Raw genomic sequence first — 18,302 nt, forward strand, 5'->3', positions numbered from 1 at the left:
TTTTTTTTTACTGCAGCAGCAGCAGCAGCAATGGCACAGATTTATGTGGAGCATCTATGGGGAAATATGAACGGTGCAGAGCACTATATGGCACAGCTATGGGGAAATATGAACGGTGCAGAGGCACTATATGGCACAGCTATGGGGAAATATGAACGGTGCAGAGCACTATATGGCACAGCTATGGGGAAATATGAATGGTGCAGAGCACTATATGGCACAGCTATGGGGAAATATGAACGGTGCAGAGCACTATATGGCACAGCTATGGGGAAACATGAACGGTGCAGAGGCACTATATGGCACAGCTATGGGGAAATATGAACGGTGCAGACTATAGCACTATATGGCACAGCTATGGGGAAATATGAACGGTGCAGAGCACTATATGGGGCACAGCTATGGGGAAATATGAACGGTGCAGAGCACTATATGGCACAGCTATGGAGAAATAATTATCTATTTTTATTTTTGAAATTCACCGGTAAATGCTGCATTTCCACCCTAGGCTTATACTCGAGTCAATAAGTTTTCCCAGTTTTTTGTGGCAAAATTAGGGGGGTCGGCTTATACTCGGGTCGGCTTATACTCGAGTATATACGGTAGGTAATTTTTTATCAGGGTCCGAAAGTATATAATATTCAGCATTCTGCTGCAGAATTGTATGACTGCAGCATAAGTCTCAAAACCTTACAGAAGTGTGACCTTTACCTGAATACCTGTTTCTGGCAGCCCTATGCAAATTAGGTGGAGACTTCTCTGCATGTGATTCTGCTTCCTTATACTGTACTTGCATATAAGCAGACTGGTAAAGCACTTGTAGTCCTGGTGGTGGATGTACAGTACATTGGGTGGGGGTCCGGGAGGCTCATCATCAGCCACTAAATCTCAGAGAAGGATTTTACTGGACGTAGGAACCCAAATAATTGTAAGTCAATTTACTTTGCAGTTTTCCTCTAAAACATCTACTATATAAAGCTGAATGTGTGTGTGTGTGTATGTATGTCCGGGATTGGCATCTGCACCGTCGCAGCTACAGCCACAAAATTTTGCACAGTCACACGTCTGGACCCCGAGAGCGTCATAGGCTATGTTGTGAGGCGAAATTTTAACCCCGCGCGTTCCAATTCACCAAACAATTTTGCCCCTATCTACATAATGGGGAAAAAAAGTGAAAGGAAAAGTGTTGGAGGCGTCGTAGCTACAGCCACAAAATTTTGCACAGTCACACGTCTGGACCCCGAGAGCATCATAGGCTATGTTGTGAGGTGAAATTTTAACCCCGCGCGTTCCAATTCACCAAACAATTTTGCCCCTATCTACATAATGGGGAAAAAAGTGAAAGGAAAAGTGATGGAGGCGTCGCAGCTACAGAAACAAAATTTTGCACAGTCACACGTCTGGTCCCTGAGAGCATCATAGGCTATGTTGTGAGGCGAAATTTTAACCCCGCGCTTTCCAATTCACCAAACAATTTTGCCCCTATCTACATAATGGGGAAAAAGTGAAAGGAAAAGTGTTAGAGGCAAATTGACAGCTGCCAGATGTGAACAAGGGGGACTTAAAGAGTGAGAGCAATGGCGCGAAAGAGTATATACCGTACAGTTGCTAAGGTGGGGCCCCGACATGGGATACTCACCACACACGGGGATATGAACACACACACAAAATGCGCCACACACTACCACGTGCTTGAACACATATACCACCCTCAGCACACATTTCACCACACATACACCAACCTCACCACATAAAAGTCGAAACACAAAAATCGCCGCTCAAAACTCGCCACACGCAAAACTCACCACATGCAAAAACTAGGCTCACGCAAAACTCGCCACAAGTGCAAAACTCACCTCATAGAAAACTCGCCACACGCAAAACTTGCACACGCGGAAAAATTGCCACATGTACAAAAGTTGCAGCACATGCAAAAGTTGCCTCACACACAACTTGCACATACTCAAAAGGCACCACACATAAAACTCGCCATGCGCAAAACTCGCCATGCGCAAAACTTGCTGCACACAACTTGCTACACTAACCTGTCACATGCAACTCAACACACAAAAAGTTGCTACATGCATGTTGCCACACAAAACTCATCTCACAAAAGTCGCTACATGCATGTCGCCACATGCAACTCAACACACACAACTTGACAAACGAAACTCGCCCTAAAACACACACAAGTCTGGTATTATCCTTCAAAAATAAAAATTAGATTAATAAGCAGACAAACTACAAGAGCAACAAATGTACCATATAGGAAATACGGCAGCTGTCAGTCACATGACCTGTCTATTATGTGTATGTGTTAGCTAATATATACTGCCAGGGGGAGGGCTTCCTGTTGGCTGGGGATTTATCAGGCTGCCAATTTAGCTTACAAATACTGAGGTAAAAATACTGAGCAAATAATGTGTGAACGAGGTCTAATACAGGAGGAGATGACACACAGGTATATACTATATACAGGGGAGATGACACACAGATATATACTATATACAGGAGAGATGACACAGGTATATACTATATAGAGGAGATGACATACAGGTACATACTATATACAGGAGGAGATGACACACAGGTATATACTATATACAGGAGCAGATGACCTACAGGTATATACTATATACAGGAGGAGATGACATACAGGTATATGCTATATATAGAAGATGACATACAGGTATATACTATATACAGGAGGAGATGACACAGATATATACTATATACAGGGGAGATGACACACAGGTATATACTATATACATGAGGAGATGACATACAGGTATATACTATATATAGAAGGAGATGACATACAGGTATATACTATATATAGGAGGAGATGACATACAGGTATATACTATATACAGGGGAGATGACACACAGCAGGTATATTATATATACAGGGGAGATGACATACAGGTATATACTATATACAGGAGATGACATACAGGTGTATACTATATATAAGGGAGATGACAAACATGTATATACTGAGGTGAAAATGAAAAGGTGTGAGTGCAAAATGAGAGGAGTGAGGGAAAATAGTGGAGTGATTGGAAAATGACAGATGTGGGGTCGAAAGAGGAGTGAGGGAAAATAGTGGAGTGATCGGAAAATGACAGATGTGAGGTCGAAATGACAAGTGTTAGGGGGGAATGAGAGGAGTGAGGGAGAAAATGAGAGGTGTAAGGGAGAAAATGAGAGATATGAGGGGGAAAATGAAAGATGTGATTGGGAAAATGAGAGGCGTAATGGGAAAATAAGAGAAGTGAGGTGCTATAACTACCCACAGATATTTACTATGCCCAGGCAACGCCGGGCTCTTCAGCTAGTTTCAAAATACAACTGATGGCAAATAGTATAAAAGTGCAATGTACAGAAAACTGTTGTGAATTCTGTGGCAGAGTTCACTCCTGTGGTCACAAGTGGTACTTACGATACGATACGATACGATACGATACACTTTATTGATCCCGTGGGAAATTATGGTATCACAGCAGCACAACTTAAATCATAAAAATCATAAAGGAATTCCATAGTTGACATGACAGTTTGTTGACAGAAGAACATTATACATTAGAATAGGACATACACAACGAGTGAACTGAAATGTAGAGAAATAGTAGACATTCACCTTGGTGGTTTAACCCTAATGTTATTGTTGTACATTCCCATGGCAGTTGGCACAAACGATTTCCTATATTTTTCCTTCTTACACCTCAGAAGTATTAGCCGGTTGCTGAAGGTGCTCTTCTGTCTCATGAATAGCTCGTATAATGGATGTGCATTATTGTTCATAATTGCCATACACTTTCTCAGAGTTCTTTTCTCCACTACCTCCCCAAAAGAGTCCAGATTGCAGCCCACAGCAGAACTTGCCTTCTTAATAATCTTATTCAGCTTATTAGCATCAGAGGCCCGCACACTACTACCCCAGCACGTGATTGCAAAAAAGATGGCACTTGCCACCACAGATTGGTAGAACATTTCTAACATTTTGCTACACACATTAAAAGACCTCAGTTTCCTTAGGAAATACAGTCTGCTCATCCCCTTCTTGTAGACAAACTCTGAGTGGCATCTCCAGTCCAGTTTGCTATCCAAATGGACCCCCAAATATTTGTAACTCTCCACCTGCTCTACCTCCTGACCAGCAATAGTGATCGGTAAGCATTCCAACTTTATCCTGCTATAGTTGGCCACCAACTCCTTGGTTTTCTTAACATTTAGCTGCAGATAGTTACCATTGCACCAATCCACGAAATTCGACACCACCCTTCTATATTCCTCATCCCCCTGATCTCCCCTAATGCATCCCACAACCACAGAGTCATCCGAAAATTTTTGAAGGTGGCAAAGTTCAGATTTATACTGAAAGTCTGAAGTATACAGTGTGAATAGAAAGGGCGCAAGCACCGTTCCCTGGGGGGCAGCTACACTGCTCAATAATCTACTTGACACCACTGCTCCCATTTGTACAAACTGTGGCCGATCTGATAGGTAGTCAGTTATCCAATTTCTCATCCCCTCCTCAACCTTCATATCAGTCATCTTTTTGTGTAGTAAAAGTGGCTGCAGGGAGTTAAATGCACTCGAGAAATCGAAGAACATCGCTCGCACCGTGGCTCCGTCATTCTCCAGAAATGAATGTACCCTATGTAGCAGAGAAAGGATAGCATCATCCACCCCCAATCTATGTCGGTAAGCAAACTGAAGGGGATCAATAAAAGCATTGACCCTCGGTCTTAAGTGAGCAAGCACTAATCTTTCCAAGGCCTTCATAGCGTGAGATGTTAAGGCTACAGGACGATAGTCATTTAGGGTTGCAGGAGAAGTCGTCTTGGGTACCGGCACCAGACAGGAAGTTTTCCATAACACTGGTACCCTCTGTGTTTGTAGACTTCCATTTTAATAGGCACGTAAAGACAGTACACAGCTGGTCTGCACACACTTTAAGGACACGTGAGCTGAGTCCATCTGGTCCTGTAGCTTTACCAATGTTAAGTGACTTAAACTGCCTCCTCACATCATTTTCGGATACTCTAAAATAGGTCTGCTCATCCTCCAATATCGATGTTGCAGAATTTGCACCCAGTTCCCATCCACTATCAGTTTGCATTACACATGTACTGCTGAACCTGTTGAAATACTCATTCATCTCATTAGCCTTGTCCATTGTTCCTGGATCATTTTCAAGCCTCAGCTTAAGCCCAGTCTTCGGCTGATTCTCTCTGGGAGCTTCCGTTTGTGGAGGAAAGTGGTACTGCAGCTTCTGAGTTTCCTCCCTCAGGTGATCTGGTGAGGTCATTAGCTGCTTCTCTACTTAACTCCACCTAATGCTTTGATCCATGTTTCCTGTCAATGTTCCAGTGTTGGACTTGTGTTTCTCTGGATCATTCCTGTGGCCTGCTGCTCTGCATAGCTAAGTGCTTCTTTGCTATTTGTTGCTATTTTTTCTGTCCAGATTGTCTATTTGTTTTGCTGGAAGCTCTGGGACGCAAAGGGTGTACCTCCGTGCCGTTAGTTCGGTACAGAGGGTCTTTTTGCCCCCTTTGCGTGGTTTTCTTTATGGTTTTGTGTAGACCGCAAAGTTATCTTTCCTATCCTCGCTCTGTCTAGAATATCGGGCCTCACTTTGCTGAATCTATTTCATTCCTACGTTTGTCTTTTCATCTTACTCACAGTCATTATATGTGGGGGGCTGCCTTTTCCTTTGGGGTATTTCTCTGAGGCAAGGTAGGCTTATTTTTCTATCTTCAGGCTAGTTAGTTTCTCAGGCTGTGCCGAGTTGTATAGGGAGCGTTAGGCGCAATCCACGGCTGCCTCTAGTTGTGCTTGGAGAGGATCAGGAATTGCGGTCTACAGAGTTCCCACGTCTCAGAGCTCGTTCTATTATTTTGGGTTATTGTCAGATCACTGTATGTGCTCTGATCGCTATGTACATTGTGTTACTGAATTGCCTTTCATAACAGAAAACCTCTCAAAATATGGATACAATAGGATGAATTAGGTGCTCAAATATAGGAAAGAGAGATATGTTTGTGTAGATAGATAAATAATAGATAGATGATAGAAAGATAATAAAAATATTTAGAATTGAGAGTCCTCAGTGGTTGATACTTTTTAATGGCGAACTGAAAAGATGGTAACAGATTGCAGCTTTCGAGACTACTCAGGTCTCTTCATCAGGCACAGACTAATACAAAACATGAAAAGTCACATATTTATGCATAACACAGCACAGACATAATGCAATAGATAAGATAGGTGACTTGAAACAGAACTACCATTATAGGAGAGTGATAAACAGTTGTGTCCATAAATATTGGAACAGTTCATAGATAAGGAGTGAATGTTTTATTGTCCTCTGATTGGGGTCTCGTTCTGTGTTGTGATGCCCTTACAAGGTCTGAGGAGCAAATTTCTTAATTGATGTAAAAAGACATAAATAATCTTTTCAGTTGGCCATTAAAAGGTATCAACCACTGAGGACTCTCAGTTCTAAATATTTTTCTATCTACTGGTTAACACGGTACAAATATATATATCTTTCCTGTATCAAGATAGATAATAGATATTTGAAAAATGGAATAGCACACTTTCCAAACAGGTGGGTGCACTGCACAGGCCTCCCAGCAAACAATTTGAGGTGGACTTTATTGTTTCCCCCTCCTCTCCAAGGCAGCAGGGGAACCCACCCCTCTCAGGGGATCCCGTCCCTCGCAATACCTTCTTGCTTTAGGTTCTGCTTGAAACCCCCACTCAGTTTCACCACCATCCTTGCGGAGAGCAGGTGTGGCCTCGGGGCCTCTCGGGCTCATTGCGCCTGAAGGTTCTCACTTTTGAAGGTTCGTACTTTCTAGGGGGGTGGTTCAGTACAATTGTTTATTTTGCTCACTTTATGAATAAATAATGCAAAGTTTGTGGATATTTTGTATAAATAAGTAGGATTTTCTTACAAATAAGAGGATTTTGTTAGAAATGGCCTCTCATTGTGAAATGTGGGTACTTGTTGTTTTATGAAGTTTATGGTTAATACATTTTTTTTGTAACTGGCTGCAATGCTATCAGGAGCTGGTGGTGCAGAGGCCAATAAAGACAGAGAAGCTTGGAAGCCATAGTGAGTACAGATTACTTGCATGAGGTGCGAGACCTGATGGCTGAGACTTTTTGCATGACGTGGGCCCTAATCAGCAATGGAAGGAAGTTTTTCATCCTGCATGGAGAGACTTTGACAGTGGTAAAATGGACGTTGGCAGTAATGACATGTTCCTATCCGGAGAGAACTGAATGGAGAGTGGAGCAGTATGAATGCTTTACCAATTGGATGTCATGGAGCAGACAATGACAGTTATGGGTCGTGAGATGATCCTGGAAGGGGAGATACTGTCAGCCTGGAGTCATTAAATCTAATGGCACTTTGCGAATAGTCAGCCTGGTGAGAGAATCAGTTTTGGGTGGTGCTGGGGAGACAGTAGATAAAACCTACTTGGAGTTACACAAGATCCCTATTTTTGTGGGCCTGAAAATAATTATTTGAGATCCAGTCACCTTACAAGCCTGAAAAGAGGCCGGGTAGTTTAGTCCTGGACTAGACTGGACTGTGGAGAGGACGGTGGGAGCAGTGGTGACTTGGAAGCTCTTGAGAATCATGTGCATGGAGAGAACACTGCTCTACTGTCCTGTCCTACTTAATTTTGTAATATTAATTTTCCTTCCAAACAAGTGTTTATTTACAAACCAACCTTCTTTTTGTGAAGACACACAGATTATTTCCTTGTCGGAAAAGTACAATTGCTACAGCTACAATCTAAACAAACAGTACAGCGGAATGCAGTAATTCCAGTTCAGTCTGGCCTGGCCATCATCGGATCGCGTGGCATTACATAAAGCATTTATGCCATGACCTATTTACATACATTCCTTTTACTGCATGTGCAAATATTTTCCTAAAGATTTTTTAAAACCCCTAAACTTTTGCCGGAACATGGAAGATTTTGGTGCATTATATGTCTTCCAGGATCACTTTCAGCAGTATAACTCTTCATCTGCCTTTTTATAGGGGATATCTACATTGCAGTAAATAAAATGTAATAGACATCGGTGATGAATACTGCATAAAAGCACATAACAATCATCTTTCAGCTTTTTTCCTTGTGCTTCTTTAAATGTTTTATACAAGCAGCTTTCCGAATGTTTCGACAAAAAACATAACAGTGCAGAACTCACAATAAAATTAGACTGAGCATTATATGCAGAGCATAACATAGCGTACAGGTCACCAGTGACTTCACCCATGGTCACAGGTCAAGGAAGGGAAGGTCCATTTCACCATATCCTGTGCGTTGGATGCATATATGGATACATGGCTGGTGCTGGCTGTGTTACACAGCAGACTCTAAAAGCAGTGATCTGAGGTAGCACCAATCACTGCTGTGTTACCACTTAGATGTTTGTCAATCAGTGAAGAGGTGTGCTCTATGGGGGGCTTACATGCCCATTGCCCCATCCACTATATTCACCCCAAACCTACTCCTGCAGAGCAAATATTGGGCCACTAATCAGTAAGCCAATCCCTGCCTGAAGTTGACATGTCTCATCAGTGAGTGGTCATTCTTGTGTGTCAAGGCGGACCGGCAAGTAGAAAGCAGAGTTGACCCAAAAAGCCTCAGATTGGGATCGATCATTAAGGTTTATACCACTTTTGTCTTTTTTTACGTAACTTTTAAGTAATTTTGACTCCAAATTATTGGCTAGGTGGGTTTAAAAGGGTTTTTTAAAGGTGTTGCGTGTTGTGAATTCTGTGGTCGAGCTCCCTCCTGTGGTCATGAGTGGTACTTCGGCTGGTTCTGTCCATGGGCTTCCTCTGGTGGATGTGAGTGGGGCTGCGGCTTCTGAGTTTTCTTCCACAGGTGACGAGGCTAAGTCGTTAGGTGCCGCTCTATTTAACTCCACCTAGTTCTTTGCTCCTTGCCTCCAGTCAATGTTCCAGTATTGGTCTTGCTCTCTCCTGGATCGTTCTTGTGACCTGTCTTCCCTGCATAAGCTAAGTTCTGCTTGTGTTTCTTTTGTTTGCTATTTGTTCTGTCCAGCTTGCTATTTTGGTTTGTCCTGCTTGCTGGAAGCTCTGGGACGCAGAGGAAGCACCTCCGTACCGTTAGCCGGTACGGAGGGTCTTTTTGCGCCCTCTGCGTGGTCTTTTGTAGGTTTTTGTGCTGACCGCAAAGCTATCTTTCCTATCATCGGTCTATTCAGTAAGTCGGGCCTCACTTTGCTAAAATCTATTTCATCTCTGTGTTTGTATTTTCATCTTTACTCACAGTCATTATATGTGGGGGCTGCCTTTTCCTTTGGGGAACTTCTCTGAGGCAAGGTAGGCTTATTTTTCTATCTTCAGGGCTAGCTAGTTTCTTAGGCTGTGCCGAGGCGCCTAGGACTGGTCAGGAGCGCTCCACGGCTATTTCTAGTTGTGGTGTGATAGGATTAGGGATTGCGGTCAGCAGAGTTCCCACGCCTCAGAGCTCGTCCTGTGTTATTAGTAACTATCAGGTCATTTTGTGTGCTCTTAACCACCAGGTCCATTGTTGTTCTAAACCACCAGTTCATAACAGTACTGGAGGCCCAAAGTACTAATGCTTCTCAATAGAGGGAAAGGAGAAGTTCTGAGACCATTTTTTTTTCTTTGCACTGTGTTTTGTCTTTCTTTTCCCCTAGACATTTGGGTGGTTCAGGACACAGGTGTAGTGATGGACATTAAAGGTCTGTCTTCTTGTGTGGATCATCTCACTGCAAGAGTACAAAATATTCAAGACTTTGTGGTTCAGAATCCTATGTTAGAACCTAGAATTCCTATTCCTGATTTATTTTCTGGAGATAGAGCTAAGTTTCTGAATTTCAAAAATAATTGTAAACTGTTTCTGGCTTTGAAACCCCGCTCCTCTGGTGACCCAGTTCAACAAGTAAAGATCATTATTTCCTTGTTGCGTGGTGACCCTCAAGACTGGGCATTTTCCCTTGCGCCAGGAGATCCTGCATTGCGTGATATTGATGCGTTTTTTCTGGCGCTCGGATTACTTAATGATGTACCAAATTCAGTGGATCAGGCAGAGAAAATCTTGCTGGCTCTGTGTCAGGGTCAGGATGAGGTAGAGATATATTGTCAGAAGTTTATGAAGTGGTCTGTGCTCACTCAATGGAATGAATGTGCTCTGGCAGCAATTTTCAGAAAGGGTCTCTCTGAAGCCCTTAAGGATGTCATGGTGGGATTTCCTATGCCTGCTGGTCTGAATGAGTCTATGTCTTTGGCCATTCAGATCGATCGACGCTTACGTGAGCGTAAAACTGTGCACCATTTGGCGGTATTATCTGAGCATAAACCTGAGCCTATGCAATGCGATAGGACTTTGACCAGAGCTGAACGGCAAGAACACAGACGTCGGAATGGGCTGTGTTTTTACTGTGGTGATTCCACTCATGCTATCTCCGATTGTCCTAAGCGCACCAAGCGTTTCGCTAGGTCTGCCACCATTGGTACGGTACAGTCGAAATTTATTTTGTCCGTTACTTTGATCTGCTCTTTGTCATCCTATTCTGTCATGGCATTTGTGGATTCAGGCGCTGCCCTGAATTTGATGGACTTGGAGTTTGCTAGGCGCTGTGGGTTTTTCTTGGAGCCCTTGCATTATCCTATTCCATTGAGAGGAATTGATGCTACGCCTTTGGCCAAGAATAAGCCTCAGTACTGGACCCAACTGACCATGTGCATGGCTCCTGCACATCAGGAGGATATTCGCTTTTTGGTGTTGCATAATCTGCATGATGTGGTCGTGTTGGGGTTGCCATGGCTACAAGCCCATAACCCAGTATTGGATTGGAAATCTATGTCTGTGTCCAGCTGGGGCTGTCAGGGGGTACATGGTGATGTTCCATTTCTGTCTATTACATCATCCACCCCTTCTGAAGTCACAGAGTTCTTGTCGGATTACCGGGATGTATTTGATGAGCCCAAATCCAGTGCCCTACCTCTGCATAGGGATTGTGATTGTGCTATCGATTTGATTCCTGGTAGTAAGTTTCCTAAAGGTCGACTGTTCAATTTGTCTGTGCCTGAGCACGCCACTATGCGGAGTTATGTAAAGGAATCCTTGGAGAAGGGTCATATTCGCCCGTCGTCGTCGCCATTGGGAGCGGGGTTCTTTTTTGTGGCCAAGAAGGATGGTTTGTTGAGACCTTGTATTGATTACCGCCTTCTTAATAAAATCACAGTCAAATTTCAGTACCCCTTGCCGCTGCTGTCTGATTTGTTTGCTCGGATTAAGGGGGCTAGTTGGTTCACCAAGATAGATCTTCGTGGTGCGTATAATCTTGTGCGTATTAAACAGGGCGATGAATGGAAAACAGCATTTAATACGCCCGAGGGCCATTTTGAGTACCTGGTTATGCCATTCGGGCTTTCCAATGCTCCATCAGTATTTCAGTCCTTTATGCATGACATCTTCCGAGAGTACCTGGATAAATTCCTGATTGTATACTTGGATGATATTTTGGTCTTCTCGGATGATTGGGAGTCTCACGTGAAGCAGGTTAGAATGGTGTTCCAGGTCCTGCGTGCGAATTCTTTGTTTGTGAAGGGGTCAAAGTGTCTCTTTGGTGTTCAGAAGGTTTCATTTTTGGGTTTCATTTTTTCCCCTTCTACTATCGAGATGGACCCTGTTAAAGTTCAGGCCATTTATGATTGGACTCAGCCGACATCTCTGAAGAGTCTGCAAAAGTTCCTGGGCTTTGCTAATTTTTATCGTCGCTTCATCAATAATTTTTCTAGTATTGTTAAACCGTTGACTGATTTAAAAAAGAAGGGTGCTGATGTGGTCAATTGGTCTTCTGCTGCTGTGGAAGCTTTTCAGGAGTTGAAGCGTCGTTTCTCTTCTGCCCCTGTGTTGTGCCAGCCAGATGTTTCGCTCCCGTTTCAGGTCGAGGTTGATGCTTCTGAGATTGGAGCAGGGGCTGTTTTGTCGCAAAGAAGTTCTGATGGCTCGGTGATGAAACCATGTGCCTTCTTTTCCAGGAAGTTTTCGCCTGCTGAGCATAATTATGATGTTGGCAATCGAGAGTTGCTGGCCATGAAGTGGGCATTCGAGGAGTGGCGTCATTGGCTTTAAGGAGCTAAGCATCGCGTGGTGGTCTTGACTGATCACAAGAATTTGACTTATCTCGAGTCTGCCAAACGGTTGAATCCTAGACAGGCTCGTTGGTCGCTGTTTTTCTCCCATTTTGACTTTGTGGTTTCGTACCTTCCGGGCTCTAAGAATGTGAAGGCGGATGCCCTGTCTAGGAGTTTTGTGCCCGACTCTCCGGGTTTGCCTGAGCCGGCGGGTTTTCTCAAAGAGGGAGTAATTTTGTCTGCCATCTCCCCTGATTTGCGGCGGGTGCTGCAAAAATTTCAGGCTAATAGACCTGACCGTTGCCCAGCGGAGAAACTGTTTGTCCCTGATAAATGTACGAGTAGAGTTATCTCTGAGGTTCATTGTTCGGTGTTGGCTGGTCATCCTGGAATCTTTGGTACCAGAGATTTGGTGGCTAGATCCTTTCGGTGGCTGTCTCTGTCGCGGGATGTGCGTTCGTTTGTGCAGTCCTGTGGGACTTGTGCTCGGGCTAAGCCCTGCTGTTCTCGTGCCAGTGGGTTGCTTTTGCCCTTGCCGGTCCCGAAAAGGCCCTGGACGCATATCTCTATGGATTTAATTTCGGATCTCCCTGTCTCTCAAAAGATGTCGGTCATTTGGGTGGTTTGTGATCGCTTCTCTAAGATGGTCCATTTGGTACCCTTGTCTAAATTGCCTTCCTCCTCTGATTTGATGCCATTGTTTTTCCAGCATGTGGTTCGTTTACATGGCATTCCGGAGGACATCGTTTCGGACAGAGGTTCCCAGTTTGTTTCGAGGTTTTGGCGAGTCTTTTGTGCTAGGATGGGCATTGATTTGTCTTTTTCCTCGGCTTTCCATCCTCAGACAAATGGCCAAACTGAACGAACCAATCAGACTTTGGAAACATATCTGAGATGCTTTGTTTCTGCTGATCAGGATGATTGGGTGTCCTTTTTGCCTTTGGCTGAGTTCGCCCTTAATAATCGGGCCAGCTCGGCTACCTTGGTTTCGCCGTTTTTCTGCAATTCTGGTTTCCATCCTCATTTCTCTTCAGGGCAGGTTGAGTCTTCGGACTGTCCTGGTGTGGATACTGTGGTGGATAGGTTGCAGCAGATTTGGACTCATGTAGTGGACAATTTGACATTGTCCCAGGAGAAGGCTCAACGTTTCGCTAACCGCAGGCGCTGTGTGGGTCCCCGACTTCGTGTTGGGGATTTGGTTTGGTTGTCATCTCGTTATATTCCTATGAAAGTTTCCTCTCCTAAGTTTAAGCCTCGTTTCATTGGTCCGTATAGGATTTCTGAGGTTCTTAATCCTGTGCCGTTTCGTTTGACCCTTCCAGCTTCTTTTTCCATCCATAATGTATTCCATAGGTCATTGTTGCGGAGATACGTGGCACCTGTGGTTCCATCCGTTGATCCTCCTGCCCCGGTTTTGATTGAGGGGGAGTTGGAGTATGTGGTGGAGAAGATTTTGGATTCTCGTATTTCGAGACGGAAACTCCAGTACCTGGTTAAGTGGAAGGGTTATGGTCAGGAAGATAATTCCTGGGTCTTTCCCTCTGATGTTCATGCTGCCGATCTGGTTCGTGCCTTTCATTTGGCTCATCCTGGTCGGCCTGGGGGCTCTGGTGAGGGTTCGGTGACCCCTCCTCAAGGGGGGGGTACTGTTGTGAATTCTGTGGTCGAGCTCCCTCCTGTGGTCATGAGTGGTACTTCGGCTGGTTCTGTCCAAAGGCTTCCTCTGGTGGATGTGAGTGGGGCTGCGGCTTCTGAGTTTCCTTCCACAGGTGACGAGGTTAAGTCGTTAGGTGCTGCTCTATTTAACTCCACCTAGTTCTTTGCTCCTTGCCTCTCTCCTGGATCGTTCTTGTGACCTGTCTCCCCTGCATAAGCTAAGTTCTGCTTGTGTTTCTTTTGTTTGCTATTTGTTCTGTCCAGCTTGCTATTTTGGTTTGTCCTGCTTGCTGGAAGCTCTGGGACGCAGAGGGAGCACCTCCGTACCGTTAGCCGGTACGGAGGGTCTTTTTGCGCCCTCTGCGTGGTCTTTTGTAGGTTTTTGTGCTGACCGCAAAGCTATCTTTCCTATCCTCGGTCTATTCAGTAAGTCGGGCCTCACTTTGCTAAAATCTATTTCATCTCTGTGTTTGTATTTTCATCTTTACTCACAGTCATTATATGTGGGGGCTGCCTTTTCCTCTGGGGAATTTCTCTGAGGCAAGGTAGGCTTATTTTTCTATCTTCAGGGCTAGCTAGTTTCTTAGGCTGTGCCGAGGCGCCTAGGACTGGTCAGGAGCGCTCCACGGCTATTTCTAGTTGTGGTGTGATAGGATTAGGGATTGCGGTCAGAAGAGTTCCCACGTCTCAGAGCTTGTCCTGTGTTATTAGTAACTATCAGGTCATTTTGTGTGCTCTTAACCACCAGGTCCATTGTTGTTCTAAACCATCAGTTCATAACAGTTGCGCCCATATGTAAGCAATAGCGAAAGCCACTGAGGGCTTCTCCCTATGAGCAATAGCCGAGAAACACTAATAAACAGTGAATTTGAATCCATTGAATGATGTCCGTTAACATATGCAGCTCTGGAAAAAATTAAGAGACCACTGCAAAATGTTCAGTTTGTCTGATTTTTCTCTTTATATGTATATTTTTGAGTAAAATGTAAATTGTTCTTTTATTCTATAAACTACTGACAACTTGTCATTTTTGTATTTATTTTCTGAAAATGAGAAATGGGCAAAATAACAAAAAAATGCATTGCTTGCAGATCTCAAATAATGCAAAAAAACAAGTTGATAATAATTGAGAAACAACAATACTAACGTTTTAACTCAGGAAGAGTTCAGAAATCAATATTTTGTGGAATAACCATGATTCTTTAATCACAGCTTTCATGCGTCTTGGCATGCTTTCCACCAGTCTTTCACACTGCTTTTGGGTGTCCTTATGCTACTCCTGGTACAAAAATGTAAGCAGTTCTTCTTTGTTTGATGGCTTATTACTATCCATCTTCCTCTTGATTACATTCCAGAGGTTTTCAATGGGGTTGAGGTCTGGAGATTGGGCTGCCTATGACAGGGGTTTGATATGGTGGTCCTTCATCCACTCATTGATTGACCTAGCTGTGTGGCATGGTGCATTGTCCTGCTGGAAAAACCAGTCCTCAGATTTGGGGAACATTGCCTGAGCAGAAAGAATTAACTGTTTTTCCAGGATAAGGCTGCCGTCACACTAGCAGTATTTGGTGAGTAATTTACATCAGTATTTATTTTTCCAACAAATTTTATTGATTTTATAAATTTAATAGAGGTGAAGGGTAAAGGATAAGGGAAAAAAGGGTGAAAGGAGAAGAAAAGACAGGCATACATATATATACTGTAGCTTACACAAACAGAAAACGACTGTAGCTTACTCAAACAGATTAAACGTAGCTCAGTATCAAACCTATTATAACTGTTGCTTCTCAATAAAAAATGTAAGTACGTCGTATGATGTATATAAGGGCCTGTCCTGTCTGGAATCAACTAAAGGTGATCCTAGGACTTTGTGGGGGCAAAGTACGGTTCATTTACAAGCCACAATTGAGGAATAAATGGAAAACCGCTTTTCTAGGAACTTGAATAATAAAGTTACCGACTTCAATAAATGTTGATTGTAGTATTTTTCACTTGGGACGTAGGTTAGATTTGTACATAGAAAGGAGACCAGGAGAGCCCACGGAGGAAACTATGCCGGCACATTTCAGGAAGTCAACTCCTTCTGTTGGAGAAGAAATTGTTGGGTATTCTGGCTTTTAGAGCTCACGTGTGGTGGATTAAAATAATATCCGCTTTTGCAGAGTTTCTTTAGAGAGGTCTTTAAAAAAGGTTAAATGACTATACGGAGAAGAAAGGAATCTTGGCTCTTTTGATATACCCAGTAGTGAGTTTCTTACCCAGTTGGGGTAAGATGAGACAATAACATCTGTAGCAACATCAGATGGAAGAGCAGATGGCGTGCGTACTATAAAGGCCTTTTCAATTAAGTTTATCCCTTTGGCGTAAGGAATTAGATGAGAAATTAGCGAAGAAATGTAATCCCTTAACCGAAAGTTTTGGACCGACTTCGGAATCCCTCTGATCTTCACATTGTTTTTCCTTTTGAAGTCTTCCAAATTAGCTAGACTGTTTCTGAAGGAAGTACCGTAATATCCTTCTGGATGTTTTCCAATTAATCTGAGATTGTAGGGAGATCCTGCATTGTTTTGCTTTCAGAAGATATTTTTCAGATGGCATCTTTAATAGAATGTTTTCTTAGAATATTCACCGATAATAAAAGGGCCTTGCACATGTTGATCATGAAATTTTCTGATGGATGATCCTCAATGGCTCGTATATTGTCAATTAATGAATTATGAGAAGCGCATTGCCCTTCTAGTTCTATTTGTACCAATTTTCCAGAATAATTTTTTTGTGGAAATTCTCCTATGGTTTCGGAATTTTCACAACTTTTTGAATCTTCTGAGGAAGGCAATGAATATGAATATAAGGATGAGATATCATCGGGATCCATGTCGTCGGATGAAAAACCACCTATATAACCAAAAGAATCAATCTTTTCAAAAAATTCCTCAGAGTGAATACTCTCCAAATGTCCCAATAAGTCCCATTTGATTGATCCAAATTATTTTCTAAGTCTTTATGGGATAAAATATATTCATCTTTGGAGCATGTATTTATTGTTTCTTTAGCATATTCAGGAGAGCAGGAAGCTACATTGAGAAACATCCCTTTAATTTTCTCCAAATTGTAGTCTCTGGTAATATGTATGGAAATAGAAAGGGTATCTTCTCCTGGTAAATAACCAAGTTGCAAACTTACATCATTCCCATAAGGTAGACTTTTGGCCCCGTTTAACTGTAGTTTAGTCGTGTGTCCTTTAGTAGTGTTATAGCTCAATATATTAGGTGGTTGATGAGGAATTTTTTGATTTAAGTATTGGTATTCTGCTTATCTTATTAGATGGTCGTCGGCGAGAAGTGTCATTCCTGAGAACCTTTCTCTGTTTTCCTTCATTTTGTGTAAATAAAATAACCTTCCCCTCTGGGACCTGCTGTATATGATGAGCCTCTGAGGATTCTCTCATTATCCTGTCAGAATGGAATTCCTTTGACAGGCTTTGCTGCTTTGCAGCACTTCCTTCCCCCTTTATAGCAGGAGTTTTTATTACAGATGTCCGACAGGTCTTCTTAGATCTATAAGGCTTTGATACCTTTGGGTTTCGGCAGTGATCCAATTTATGAGGTAAATGTCCAGTCACTTTTACCTCAGGGGAACGCAGGCCTCCATTAGGTTTCCCTCCAGTACCTCCCAGTCTCGGCTGAAAATAGCTAAAGTAGCTGAAAATAGGGGATTATCAGGAGCTATGCAGAAGCACGTCTGCTCCTGTCCTCTGCAAACCACGCCCCCCTACATCAGTATTTGTAAGCCAAAACCAGGAGTGGGTGATAAATGCAGAAGTGGTGCATATGTTTCTATTATACTTTTTCTCTATTTGTTCCACTCCTGGTTTTGGATTACAAATACTGATGTGACGGCAGCCTAACCTTGTATGTGGCTTGATTCATACATCCTTCACAAAGATTAACCTGCCCAATTTCAGCCTTGCAGAAGCATCCCCAGATCATCACCAATCCTCCACCAAATTTCACAGTGGGTGCAAGACACTGTGGCTTGTACGCCTCTCCAGGTCTCCGTCTAACCATTAGACGAACAGGTGTTGGGCAAAGCTGAAAATTAGACTAATCAGAGAAGATAACCTTACTCCAGTCCTCTATAGTCCAATCCTTATGGTCTTTGGCAATCCTCAGCCTGGCTCTCCTTTGCTTCTCATTGATGAAAGGCTGTTTTCTAGCTTTACATGACTTGAGTCCTGCCTCTAGGAGCGTGTTACAAACTGTTCTTGCCATGCACTTCACCCCAGCTGCGATTTGCCATTCCTTTTGTAGGTCACTTGATGTGATCCTGCGGTTGCTGAGTGACATTCGAATAAGATCACGGTCATCCTGGTCAGTGGATAGTCGTTTTTGCCCTCTGAAGGTCTGTAGCTTCGTTGTCCCCAATGTTTGCTGCTTGACCTTGTTGTAATGGACTGCGTCTTAGACATTTTAAGGATGGA

General features: G+C 43.2%; 1 protein-coding gene across 1 annotated transcript in view; it reads left to right on the plus strand.

The window, feature by feature from the left end:
- The first annotated feature begins 781 nt into the window (after positions 1-781).
- Positions 782-18,302, plus strand: part of LOC138657215 (uncharacterized) — an 88,269-nt gene continuing 70,748 nt past the window's right edge. The window contains exon 1 of the mRNA XM_069744860.1: positions 782-928. The gene's annotated coding sequence lies outside the window, so the exon portion shown is untranslated. The remainder of the gene's footprint in view (positions 929-18,302) is intronic.

The sequence above is a fragment of the Ranitomeya imitator genome, chromosome 1 (assembly GCF_032444005.1).
Source record: "Ranitomeya imitator isolate aRanImi1 chromosome 1, aRanImi1.pri, whole genome shotgun sequence".
Lineage (NCBI taxonomy): Eukaryota > Metazoa > Chordata > Amphibia > Anura > Dendrobatidae > Ranitomeya > Ranitomeya imitator.